At 66.2% G+C, this 11,909-nt stretch overlaps 1 long non-coding RNA gene across 3 annotated transcripts; it reads left to right on the plus strand.

The window, feature by feature from the left end:
* The first annotated feature begins 297 nt into the window (after window positions 1–297).
* Window positions 298–7,858, plus strand: LOC139705164 (uncharacterized). 3 transcript variants are annotated; one of them, XR_011707023.1, is made up of 4 exons: window positions 298–700; window positions 794–5,052; window positions 5,742–6,250; window positions 7,086–7,858. It is a non-coding gene; the product is annotated as an uncharacterized lncRNA (long non-coding RNA). The 3 variants fall into 3 exon arrangements; XR_011707022.1 differs by having other exon boundaries at window positions 794–1,315; window positions 1,455–5,052; window positions 5,742–7,858; XR_011707021.1 differs by having other exon boundaries at window positions 5,742–7,858.
* Window positions 7,859–11,909: the final 4,051 nt, after the last annotated feature.

The raw sequence follows: 11,909 nt of genomic DNA on the forward strand, positions 1-11,909 counted from the left end.
TGCTGGGGGTGTGGTGCTGGGTGCTGGGGGCCAGCCTCAGAGCTCCCGAGCCCCGGGAGCTGCCTGCGAGCCCTCCCTGGCTGCCCCTCACCGGCCGCTCCCTGGTTCTGCTGTGTCCCCAGAGCCCTGGGGAGGAGGAGCTGGTCCCAGCCCCGAGGGACAGGGACGCTGGCGGCGGGGGCGGAGGAGGCGAGCGGCTCAGCTGAGACAGACTCTCAGACTGGAGGCGGCCCCTCCCGGGTGCCAGCCGCAGCGGGCGGGGGAGGGGGTGGGCGCGGTGCCCGACGTGGGGGGAGCTGAGGCCCCGGGCGGTGGGTGTCACCAAGGCCCTGTCAGAGGGGGCCCAGAGCCCGCGCTGGAGGGCGGCAGGAAGGGCCGAGGCAGCTCCTTGGAGGGGGACCCCACTTGCCCTGCTCCTGGGGATTCCTGGACAGGAAGGGCGCGGCCGGGGACAGAGCCCCCCTGCCCACCGTGGCCTCGCGGGGACAGAGCCCCCTGCCCACCGTGGCCTCGCGGGGACAGAGCCCCCCTGCCCACCGTGGCCTCCCTCTGTGGGCCTCAGCCGCCTGGGCCCCTCCAGCCTCCTTTCTGCTTCCGTGACTTGAACCCCAAGGGACCAGCTGCCAGCGTGACGGGTGCCCGGGGTGCCCTGTGCTCCCTGCCTCATACCCCCAGGGCCTGGCCCCGAGGGGGCAGCCAGGTGGCCGTCCCCTCTTCCCCCCACTCGGTCCCCACACCTTGTCCCCAGGCCTGGAGGCTCTCATGAAAGGCTCATTCTCCTTTCATTATGCAGGTGACAAATTCTGCGTCCAGTGACCACTTGTGACAAATCAGCACTGAAGCCCAGGGGTGCCCGGGGCAGAGGAAACAGAGTGGATTCCAGAGGAAAAAGCCCAGGGCCACCGTGGAACCAGAGGGGGAGTGGCGTGGGGACCAGGGAGGGGCGGCCCCAACAGGGAGAGCAGGACAGGAGGGCGGGGAGGCCCCCTCACCCTGGGGCCTTTGCACGGCCGCCCCTCTGTGCCAGGAGAAGATGGGGCGCCCCAGGCAGGGGCTGCTGCTGGGGGCTGGGAGGGAGGGGTGAAGGCCGGGCCCAGGCTGGCCTCAGAGGCCAGCTGTCCGCAGCACTAGGGAGCCACGGAGGGTCCCTGAGCAGGGCAGGTGGGTGGAAAGCTCTGCCCCTCCTCCCCTCTGTGCCCTCAGGATGGGGCCTGGACCCTGTGGTGAGGGAGGAGCTAAAGGGCACTTGGAAGTGGGGACAGATGGCGGCCACGCCTGGTGGTGGCACCTCAGGGCGCCCTTGGCGGGTGCAGAGGTGAGTGGCCGGGCCTCCCTGGCGGGAGGACAGCCCAGCAGGAGGCCCCCCTGGCAGTGACGGGCCTGGCCCACTCCCGTGTGGTCTCCTTTCTGCTCCTCCTCCGCCTGAGGGGGGCGCTGTCTCGGCCACTCTGCAGACAGGAAACCGGGGCTCAGACTGTCAAGGACGGGAGGTCCCCGAAGAAACAGTTTCCTGGCTTCTGAACCAGTGCTGGGCACACAGTCGGTGCTCAGTGAAGGGACAGGAGTGGCATTGAGACCTTGGACTCCAGAATCAGTGCTCACCAAGTAGCTTTCTCTGAGCTGGGGCTGGCCTCAGACACAGCAAAAAACCCAGAAATGGAATCTTCCATCTTGGAAATGTGGCCCAGAGACGGAAAGTATCTGTTCAAGGTCACACAGTGCACGCGTGGCAGAGCAGGGTCCACGACCAGGTCTCTGGACTTTTCCTCTGAGCGGGGCCTGGGGGCTCAGGGCAGAGTGGACTTGGTCAGAGCCGGGCAGTGGGACAGGCTACAGTTGCACAGGAGGGCCCAGCATGGGCAGGGAGGGAAGCCCAGTGTCACGGCACCCTGCCACGGTGACGTGGGCCAAGAGGGCCCAGTGGCCGGCGGGGCTGGGGGGATGAGAGCCCGCGGCAGGCTCCCTGCAGCCCCCACGCCGTCCGCCCTGCCACGTGGACAGTGTCCGCGGGTCCCTCCCTCCGTCCATTTCTGTCCTGGACTTTGGCTTCGCAGGGAGCAGTGTCAAGGTTCGCGCCCTGAGTTCTGTGCCCGTGACCTTGGCCACCTGCCCTCCTCTCCGTCATCGGGCCCGGGTCTGGCCCCCACGGCTGGCCCAGCCCGCAGAGGCCCCTGAGCCTGGGGCAGGTGTCCCTGGGCACAGCCGCCAGACGGTGGATGGCGCTGGAATCCTGGGGCTCAGCTGCCTCCCGCCCACCTGCCACCTGCCCACCTGCCGCCGCCTTCCGGCTGTCACCGTCCCCAGGAGGCTGGGCGACACGGGCTCCTGCTGCCCTTCCTCCCCAGCTTCCCGGGAGGTGACGGCAGGTGACAGCGGGTGCCCCTGGGCCCGGCCTCCCCAGGAGTCCCGCGGCCCAGCTGCTCGTGGCCGTCTCTGGGTGGCTGACGGGGGCGGGGCAGCCTCTGCCCACCCAGGGCCCCGGGGACAGTGGGTGCAGCGCCCGGGGGAGCGGGCGGCTCCGAGGGGTCGGGCACCCGGGGCTCCTCGGCAGCTCTGACCTGGGGGAGGAGGGGGCCTCGCGGGCTGAGGGTGAGGTGCAGAGGGGACAGGGCCGGGGACAGCCAGGCCCGGGGGCTCCCGGGACCGTCTCTTGGGCTCTCTCTGTTCCAGGCCCAGGAGGCTGCCCTCTCGTCCCTCCGGGGCCTGGCCCAGCCACTGGCTTTAAACACAGTCCCACGTCCTGGGGCCATCGGCCATCACTGGGGCCCTGCACCCTGGGAGCCCCACAGAGCCCCGCCCTGCGTCTGGCTGGACCCACGTCGCCCAGCGCCATCCATGGAGCCAGGGGCTCTGGGACTTGCCCAAGCAGGTCCCCTCCCACCGCCCATGTCCTTTGTCACCTCTGTTGCCCCACGTCCCTGTGAGGGTCACTGTGAGCCCCTAGGCTCTCTGAGGAAGGGACAGACCAGGAGGGGCCCAGCCCAGACTTGAGAGGAGCCCACCCGGGCCCTCAGCTCTAGCCGGGGCAGGAGGCCCGTCTGCGAGTCCCGGTTGGTATGGAGGCCAGGCCTCTCCACAGGTCTCCGGCTCCTTCCCAGAGGCTGACCCTGTGACCAGGCCCGCGGGTTGCCTTGGGCTGTGCTGATATCACCCCTCCTGGGCCTCCAGTGGTAAAGGACGGGACAGGCTGGCAGCTGGAGACATGGCCCCAGGGGCTGCCCCAGGCAAAAAAGAGCCTGATGGGTCTGTGGCCTCCGGGTGACCCACTGAGAGCCTGCAGGCTGAGAAGCGTTCAGAGGAAGGCTCATTTATTGTGCTGTCAGTGTGAGCCCGGGACCTGGCAGCCAGGCATCTGAGAGGGGAGGGAGGTGGCTTTCCCTGGGCCCATCCTCCTTACTCTAACGCCTGTGGCCTTTTGTGATCTGGCCCAGAACACGTGTCCTTCTGCATGAAAATCCCGCCTTTACTCAGAGGACCTTCCGGACTCATCCGGGAGGCACTGCTGAATGCTGTGGGCGGCGGTGCCAGGCCCAGGGTCAGACTGACCACCAGGGCTGGGTACATGGGCTAATTAGAGGGGGACAAGGATGTGGGATGGTATCGGACTAAAACACTTCTTCACACAAAGGAAACGTTCACGTGAAGACCGAGGCTCCGGCGTGGGAGTCTTTACCACCTGTACCTCAGGTAGAGCACTGATCTCTCGGGGTATGTAAAGAACCCCAGGAACTTAACTCCGACCCCCCCACAAATAACCCAATCAATACACAGGCTGAGGGACCCAACAGGCGCTTCACAGAGGGAGGAACACCATCGATCCACAAATACGTGAAGAACGTCCAGCATCTCTGGGGATTACAGAAAAGCAAATTAAAACCACACTGAGTGCATCCCACTCCAGTCGGGATGGCTGCTGGGCACCGTGGCTCACGCCTGTAATCCCAGAGGCTCCCGGGGAGGCGGGGGGCTGAGGCAGGAGGATCACAAGTTCAAAGCCAGGTTCAGCAACTTAGAGAGACATTGATTCTGAATTTAAAAAACAAGGGGGGCGGGCTGGGGTGTGGTTCAGTGGTCAAGCACCCAGGGCTCAATTCCCAGTACCTCTCCCCAAAAAAGACAAGTGACAGCCCCCCAAAAAGACAAGTGACAGTGAATGTTGGGAGGGCGCGGGGAAAGGTTCACTCACACTTTGCTGATGGACTGTGATTGGTGCGGCCACTGTGGAAAGCAGAGTGGAGAGTCCTCCTTGGAATGGACCACCATTTGGCCCAGTCATCCCACCTGGGCAGACACCCAAAGGACTTGAAGTCACCCTACCACAGTGACACAGCCACACAATGTTTATAGCAGCTCAATTCACAACAGCAAAGCTTTGGAACCAGCCTAAGTGCCCTTTAACAGATGAACAGAAAAAGGAAATGTGGTACACGTACACAGTGGAATATTATTCAGCCACAAAGAAGAATGGCGTTAGAGCATCTGCCGGTCAGTGGATGGAACTGGAGACTCTCCCGCTAAGTGAAATACGCCAGGCCCATGAAACCAAAGCCCCAGGTTCTCTCCAACACAGATGCTGACTCACAGCAGGGGGGGGAGGGAGGGGAACAGGAAGGACCGTGGAGGATGGACATCAGTTTCCTGTGTTCCCGTGGGGATGCACCGCCAGGGTGACTCCACGTCATGCTCGACCACCAGAAAGGGCTCCTGACTGAGGGGTGGCCCTCCCTGTCTGTACAATATGCCCAAGTCCACTCCACGGTCACCGTTACCCAAAGAGAACCAAGTGGGGGGGAGAGTGGACGGCGAGGTCAGCAGTAACCGGAGGAACGCCCCCCCCCCCACAGGCAGGGCGGGCAGCAGGCGGCTTTGCTGGACTCGGAGGACCAGGGGCCCCCAGGCTGCAGCCGTGGGGGGCCGCCCTGGCCAGCCCCGCCCAGCAGGGAGGGCCTTTCCCTCCCTCCCTTCCCGAGGCCCAGTCCAGCAGGAGCCACCCTGGGGAGCTGTCTCTGAGCCCTGGTTCCTGTCTGTTAAGCGCCACCGCGGGCCTGGCAGGTGTGTGCTGAGGCTTAGGGGACAGCAGGGGACTGTTCCCAGTGTGTCCTGGCCGGGACCTGGCCCTCGTCAGCCAGGGTTGACCCGCAGCCCTGGTGGTCACTCCTGGGCCCTGCGGTGGTCACTCTGGCCCTGAGCCCTGGAGATGGGCTGGAGCCTGGCCTCTAGGTGTCCCCGGGGGCGGAGCTGTGGCCGCAGCTGGCCTTGTGCTCGCCCAGGGGCCTCCAGCTACAGCCAGGAGAGGACAGCGGGTGCCGGGTCCTGGGGCTGGTAGAGGCCAGATCCCGCCCTGTCCCCTGCCACCCTGGAGGAGGCGGCAGGCGGGGATGGTGGGTGGTGAGGTGCTGCCCTGGGGGCTACGGGGAGGGGGGAGGGGGAGGGCGGCCCAGGTGGGGTGGGGGAGGGGCGGCCCAGGTGGGGTGGGGGAGGGGCGGCCCAGGTGGGGTGGGGGAGGGGCGGCCCAGGTGGGGTGGGGGAGGGGCGGCCCAGGTGGGGTGGGGGAGGGGCGGCCCAGGTGGGGTGGGGGAGGGGCGTCCCTGGTGGGGTGGGGGAGGGACGTCCCAGGTGGGGTGGGGGAGGGGCGGCCCGCTGCCGCCAGGTGCTGTCTCGTTGTTAAAGTTCAGACCCTTTCTGTTGGTTTTCTCTGCTCCCTGGGGTCACTAACGCGGTTCTCACTTCAACCTGAGCAGGTGCCAGGGAGCCGCACGGAGACCCCTCCCTCGCCAGGCAGCCGCTTTCTTCCAAGGGGAGGAGCAAGCACAGAAAAGCTAACGTGGACCCACCCACTTCCTCTTCCTCAACCCACCTAGGTGGGCGATCCATCACCCAGGTCTCCGGATTTTTTCCCTTACCTGAATTTATTTTATACAGGACACTGTCAAAGTTCAGAGAGGTTAAGACACCAGTCAGAAGTCACACAGCCGGGCCAAGAGGTGCCCCGCGCTGACCAGTGCAGTAATGAGGGACGCGGGGCGGGGTCAGCGTCCGGGAAGAGAAGGGAGCGGGCGACGGGCAGCGAGGGCCGGGCAGACCCAAGGTGCGGGGCTCAGCGCCTCCATCCTGATCTCTCGGCCTTCGGGGAGCACCTTCCCGGACCCCTGGCCCCGCGGCCCTCGCTCCCTCACACCCTCGACGTCCAGCCGCAGCCTGACCCTGGACCTGGACGTGCCGCCTGCGGGATGGGTGTCTGGTGGGCGCAGTAAGGGAACGAGACTTCATCCCCGAGGTTTGGGGGCCGCTCGGGGACCCACCTGCCTCCCGTAGGCGCGCACCTTGGCCCCTCTGGGCCGGCGCTGGGAGGGGACGGTCCTTCCCACCCGCCCAGCTCGGCTCCCAGGCAGACGACACAGGTGGGCTGGGGCGAGCTGTGCCGAACCCCCGTGGGGCCTGGCATCCCGCACCCGGCCCCGCGCCTCTCTGGGTCCCCTGCGCACCCCTGGGTCCTACAGCGTGGCCTCCACCATCGGCCTTGGGTTCAAATCCCAGCAGAACCACTTCTCTCTGCTGTATTCTCGGGGGTGTTTGTAAGCGGGATGGAGCAGAATGAGAACCCCTAGGAGGAAGGTGGGTCGGAGAGAGGTCCCCGACTTAGAAGTTCAGTAAATGGTCAGGTGTGGTGTCGCAGGCCTGTGATCCCAGCTACTGGGAGGCTGAGGCAGGAGGATCACAAGTTTGAGGCCAGCCTCAGATTTTGCAAAACCCTGTCTCAAAATAAAACATAGAAGACTGGGATGCAGCTCCATGGCAGAGTGCCTCTGGGTCCCATCCCTCGGTCCCGGGAGAAAACGTCCCCGCGTGTCAGCTGTTAGTATTTGTTATGATTCCAGCTGACGAGGCTCGAGGACCCTGAGGCCAGAATGGACCCTGGAGAGACTCCTGGCAGTCCCCAGCCCCCTTAATATTTAGGGAAGCTCGAGGTCCACTTCCAGCACTGGAGGGGCGGGAGGTCTCAGGTGGACGTTCTTGATTCCAGACCTTCTAGTACCTTCCCATGACAGAGGCTGTCACCTCTACTTTTTTTTTTTTTTTTTGAGATGGAGCTCATCATGTGGCCCAGAGTGGAGCCCTTGGGCTCAAGCTGTCCTCCCGCGTTGGCCTCCACAGTAGCTGGGGCTGTAGGCACACGCAGTGCCCAACTCTGTCTTCACCTGCTTCTCTGCAACAGCCCAAAGCAGAAGGGCTGTCCACCATCGTCTGGCCTGCCCTCCGACTTGCTGTGCATCCCTGGGTTAAACACCCTCTCTGGGCCCACACCCACACCTGTCAGCTAGTCTGGCAGGCTGTGTGTTAGACTCCTGTGGAGAGGCTTTTAAAAGGTGCCCGTTCCAGCCCCTCCTGAGACCGGGTGACAGCCAGCCCCTCCTCAGACCAGGTGACAGCCAGACCTCCAAGGGGTCAGCCCTGCTCCGGACCTGTGTCTGCTAAGCGCACACCATCCACCATCCACGCTGGGTCCCTCTCCGTGCTCCTTCTGGGACAGTGAGGACCCCGAGACCCAGCGAGGGGAGACTTCCGGAGCTGGACGTGAACCCCGATGTCTGGCCTCCGGCCCCTCTTTCTGCTGGAGCTTTGAGGGACTGGGGATCGCACAGTGGCCTGGGCTGGGGGCTGATGGGCGCAGGCCGCGGGGCCCTGCCTCTGGCCCACAGTCCCTGGGGCCCGGGTCTCTTGGACGCCCCTCAGCCACTGCCGAGGAGGGACGGGGTGTGGGAGGGCAGCCCCAGGCCTGGGCCGGGCCTGTCCCTCTCCCGGGGCTGGCGGCTCTTGGTCCTGGTGTCGAGGACTGAGTCCAGAGGAGCTGACTGAAATGTGCTTTTCATTTTGGGAAATTAAAGTCCTCAATTTGCGAGTGTGGCAGCAGTTAGTGCTGAGTCACGGGGACAGCGCTCAGGGGCACTGTGCCGGCCAGGCGCGGGCTGGTGGGCTCATTAGGGGTCCTGCTTCCTGCCGGGGGTCCCAGGCCCACCCCTCCCCTTCCCGGGGCCAGAGGAACCTGTGATCTGATGCCTGATTGGTTCTCTGGAGGAGAGAAGCGGGGAGCAGGAGTAGCTGGAGCGAGGAGGCTGGGGAGGAGGCTGGGGAGGAGGCCGGGGAGGAGGCTGGGGAGGAGGCCGACCCCGCAGGGAGCCCCAGGGTCCTCCTTTGGGTTGCCCTTGCCGTCTCCCACGTTGGAGGCCCAACCTTGGTTCTGCGGTTTACCAGCTGTGTGACCTTGAGAGACCCCTAATTCTGGGTGCTTCCTCCTCGTCTCTAGAGGGGACAGTCCCGCAGGGGACCTGGGCTGTCAGTGTCTGGCACATAGTAGGTGCTCAGTCATGGAGCAGGAAGCTGGAATTAGCTGGGGCAGGGCTGAGACCACTGACCTGCCGAGCTGGGCCCAGGCCACCGGCCGGATGCCCCCTGGGCAGCAGGGGTGACCGCGGGGCCATCTCCTTCCTTCTAGAAGTCTCTGCTCCACCCCAGCCAGGCCGCGTCCCCAGCCTGTGGCAGCCTTGACTCCCGGGCCCAGCTCGGGGGAGTGGGGAAGGCGCGGAGGGTGGGTATTGGAGGGCCAGGTACACAGCAGGCGCTCAGCACTGAGCACCTGGAAGAGCTGGGCGGCGGTGGCACAGGGTGACAGGCTGAGCTGGAGCTGGCAGGTCACCACCAGCAGGCCTGGGTTGGGAGCACCCTCCCAGCAGGGGGCCTCACTGGTTCCCGCCCGCCTGACCATTGGCCCGGGCTCCCGGGGGTGGGTGGCCCCGGGGAGCCTCAGCTCTGGGTGCCCAGAGGGGTCCAGCCCTCCGAGGGCTCCCCACCCTCACTGGACAGAAACCGAGGTGCAGGGAGGTCCCTGGGGGCTCAGGCTCCCGGGAGGAGGGAGCTGTTGGCCCGGGGCCTGGGACTCAGAGCCAGGGCCCCGCCAGTCCTGGCTGGCAGCGCGGGTGGGCGGGCGGCTGGCGGCTGCAGCTGGGCGTGGGTGGCGGGAGGGAGACAGGCCTAGATCTTGGCTAATGGCCCCTGGTCGGCCTGAGCGAGTGGTACGGGGAGTGCCAGGCGCAGACCGAGTGGGAAGCAGGTGCGGCCCAGCCGGGCCAGGACGCCCCAGCCCCCTCCCCAGCCAGGGAGCGGGGAGCGGCCAGTGGGGTCTCAGTGGAGCCTGTGCCGGGCTTTGCCCCTCGCTCTACGGCTGGGCCTCAGCTTTCCTACAGCCCAGTGGTCAGCGATCCCTCGTGGTCATTTCCCCCCAAGAAAGTACCAGGGTCTTTGGGGACCTCAGGGCGTGGGGAGGTGGCTGATACTCTAGGTTATGCAGAGCTCCTCCTCCCCTGCCCCCTCCCCTCCTCCCCTGTCCCCTCCCCTCCTCCCCTCCCCCTCCCCCCTCCTCCCCTCCCCCCTCCCCTCCTCCCCTCCCCCCTCCCCTCCCCCTCCCCCCCTCCTAGGTGGGGGACCTGCACAGCCAAGCCTGAGTGGGTGGGTAGGTGGCGCTGGCTTAGCCAAGAAGTGCCTGCCTCTGATTCCAGGCAGGTTTCCATGGCGACCGATTGATTGCCCGAGCTGCAGACTCAAGGGGAATCAGCAATGGGCCTCTCTCTGAGCTCCAGGGCTGCAGGGCTTGTGCCCAGAGGCCCAGGCAGTGGGCCACACCTGTGTCTCCCTCAGGGTGAGGGGATCTTGGGGACGGGAAGGTCACCTGAGCTCAGTCCTGGAGCCTGCTGGGGGCCTGCTGTGTGCACGTCAGACCTCCCAGCAGCCCAGGAGGAGGGGACTAGCATTCGTAAAGCACCTACTATGTGACAATTAGTCACGGGGACTTCACCAGGGCCCAGCCACACCCCAAGCCTGGGAGCTTAACCAGGAAGGGTCTCTGGTCTCCAAGGACTTAGCGCATTGCAGGGGCAGAGCAGGAACCCAGGACACCAGAGTGTGACCCCAGTGGCCTCAGGCTCCGAAGGTGAAGGGTCATTGCTGAGGAGGTCAGGGCTGGGCTGAGGCTGGAGGAGCCCTGGACGGCTTGGGAAGGGAAAGGGGGACGGGCGGGGAAGCCTGTCCCCGCAGGGCACTGGCTACAGGCAGAGGCCTGTGAGCAGGGCACAGCGTGGGGTGCCCTCCACCCGGGGCGTGGGCTGGGTGAGGAGGGTGGCAAGGTCTCCACACAGCCCCCGGATGCCCACGGATGTTCCTCGGCCTCCTCACCTGCCCGGCCACACCCTTCCCCGCTGCCAAAGGAGAAGGTTGAGGCAGGGCAGGGGCTCCTCTTCCTCCCCCCTCTCCCCTGGTCAGGGACGCCCTCCTCCCCTCCCCTGGTGGGGGACGCCCTCCTCCTCTCCCTGGCGGGGGACGCCCCAGCTGTCTCTTCCTGCCCTGGTGACTTCCGTCCTGACCCTGCCCAGCTCATCTAATCCAACCTGGTGTGGTCCCTGCCCAGCCCTGGCCCAGGGCGCCTGCCCCTGTTCTGCCCCCTGCCCCCTCTCCCCGGCCCCTGCCCTCCTGGACCGCCCGCCCTGCCCCAGCCTTAGGTCCCAGATGGGCTGGGGGGTCCTGGGCTCCTGGGCCTCATTGTCATTCTGTCCAGGCAGCCTAGTCGCTGGCTGCGGGCTGTCGGGGTGAAGGAGGGCCCGGCGGGGGCTGGGCTGCAGGTTGGGACGCTGTCTGGCGCTGGCCAGGCTGGAAATAGATGCCCCGAGTTGGGGACCTGCGGGGAGCCGCGGAGCATGGCCAGCACCTGCCCCGCAGCCTCCAGGAGCTGAGGACGGCCCGTGGCGGGTAGGCAGGGTCCACCCTGGCCCTGGTTCTCCCTGTTGGAGCCCCTGCTGGCCATGGGGTTGGCGAGTGTGGAAGGAGCGGCCCTTGCTTTGGGTGTCCCTGGGTCCCCGAAGCCCGGCACCCAGGCACACAAAGGGCGAATGAAGGGGGGGGGACGTTTCTGGGCAAATGCTTGGAGCCTGGGGCTGGAGAGGCGCCTGGGCGGTGGCCGCCGCCTTCTCCTAGGGCCTTGAAGCCTGGAAGCCAGCTGGGGGCTTCCCTGTCCCAGGGGACCTGGGGAGCTGGGAAGGTTGGGTGGGGAGGGGGTCCACCGCAGCTGGGAGACCTGAACCCCAGGCCTCGTTCCTCCATCTGTAAAGGGGTGCTCAGCAGAGACGCGGCCTGCAGGGTCTGGAGAGGACCTGCTTGGGAACAGCCCCGTCCCGGTGGCCTCAGTTTCCCTCCTCCCCTCCCGGTCTCTCAGCCCGGTGTCCTCACCTCCCCCTCTACGGTCACGGTCACCTTCCTTAATGCCAGCTCATGTCCCTGGTGCCTCCCGGCTGCCTCCTGCGAGGACAGTTTCTTGAAAGGCTTTTTGAAGAACCAGGCCCCCTGGGGTGGCAGGGCCAGCAGAGGGGGCTTCCTGGTGGCTGATTGTCATGGAGATGAGGCCCCAGCAGGGCAGGAGGCGGCCGGGGATCCACGGGGCAGGGGCAGGGTCTGCAGCGGGAGGGGCCCTGCCCTGGGGGAGTCCAGGGGAGTCAGGGACCAGCCAGGCCTCTTCTGGCCCTGGCACTGCCCCCTGCAGGGCCGCTGTGCTGAGCGGCAGCTGGAGAGCCTGGGTTTCCCTCTGAGCCTGGAGCCCGTGGGGCGCATTTCCGCTGACCCCTGGGGACTTGAGGCCCTGAGTGCTGGGTGTTTCAGTCCTCGTAGAGGCACTGGCTGTGGGGTGCCGGCCACTGCCCTGGAGCAGAACCTGCGTGACACCCAGCCCCACTCCTGAGTGCACGTGGCCTGGTGGGTGGGGAGCCGTTCAGTCCTCCCTTTGACCTGGGCCTCGCTGTCGGACTTGTCTGCGGCTGGTGGCCCGTTCCTGTGCCTGTGGCCATCCTTGTCCCCAGCTGGTGATGGAC

This window comes from Marmota flaviventris, chromosome 3 (genome assembly GCF_047511675.1).
Source record: "Marmota flaviventris isolate mMarFla1 chromosome 3, mMarFla1.hap1, whole genome shotgun sequence".
NCBI classification, from domain to species: domain Eukaryota; kingdom Metazoa; phylum Chordata; class Mammalia; order Rodentia; family Sciuridae; genus Marmota; species Marmota flaviventris.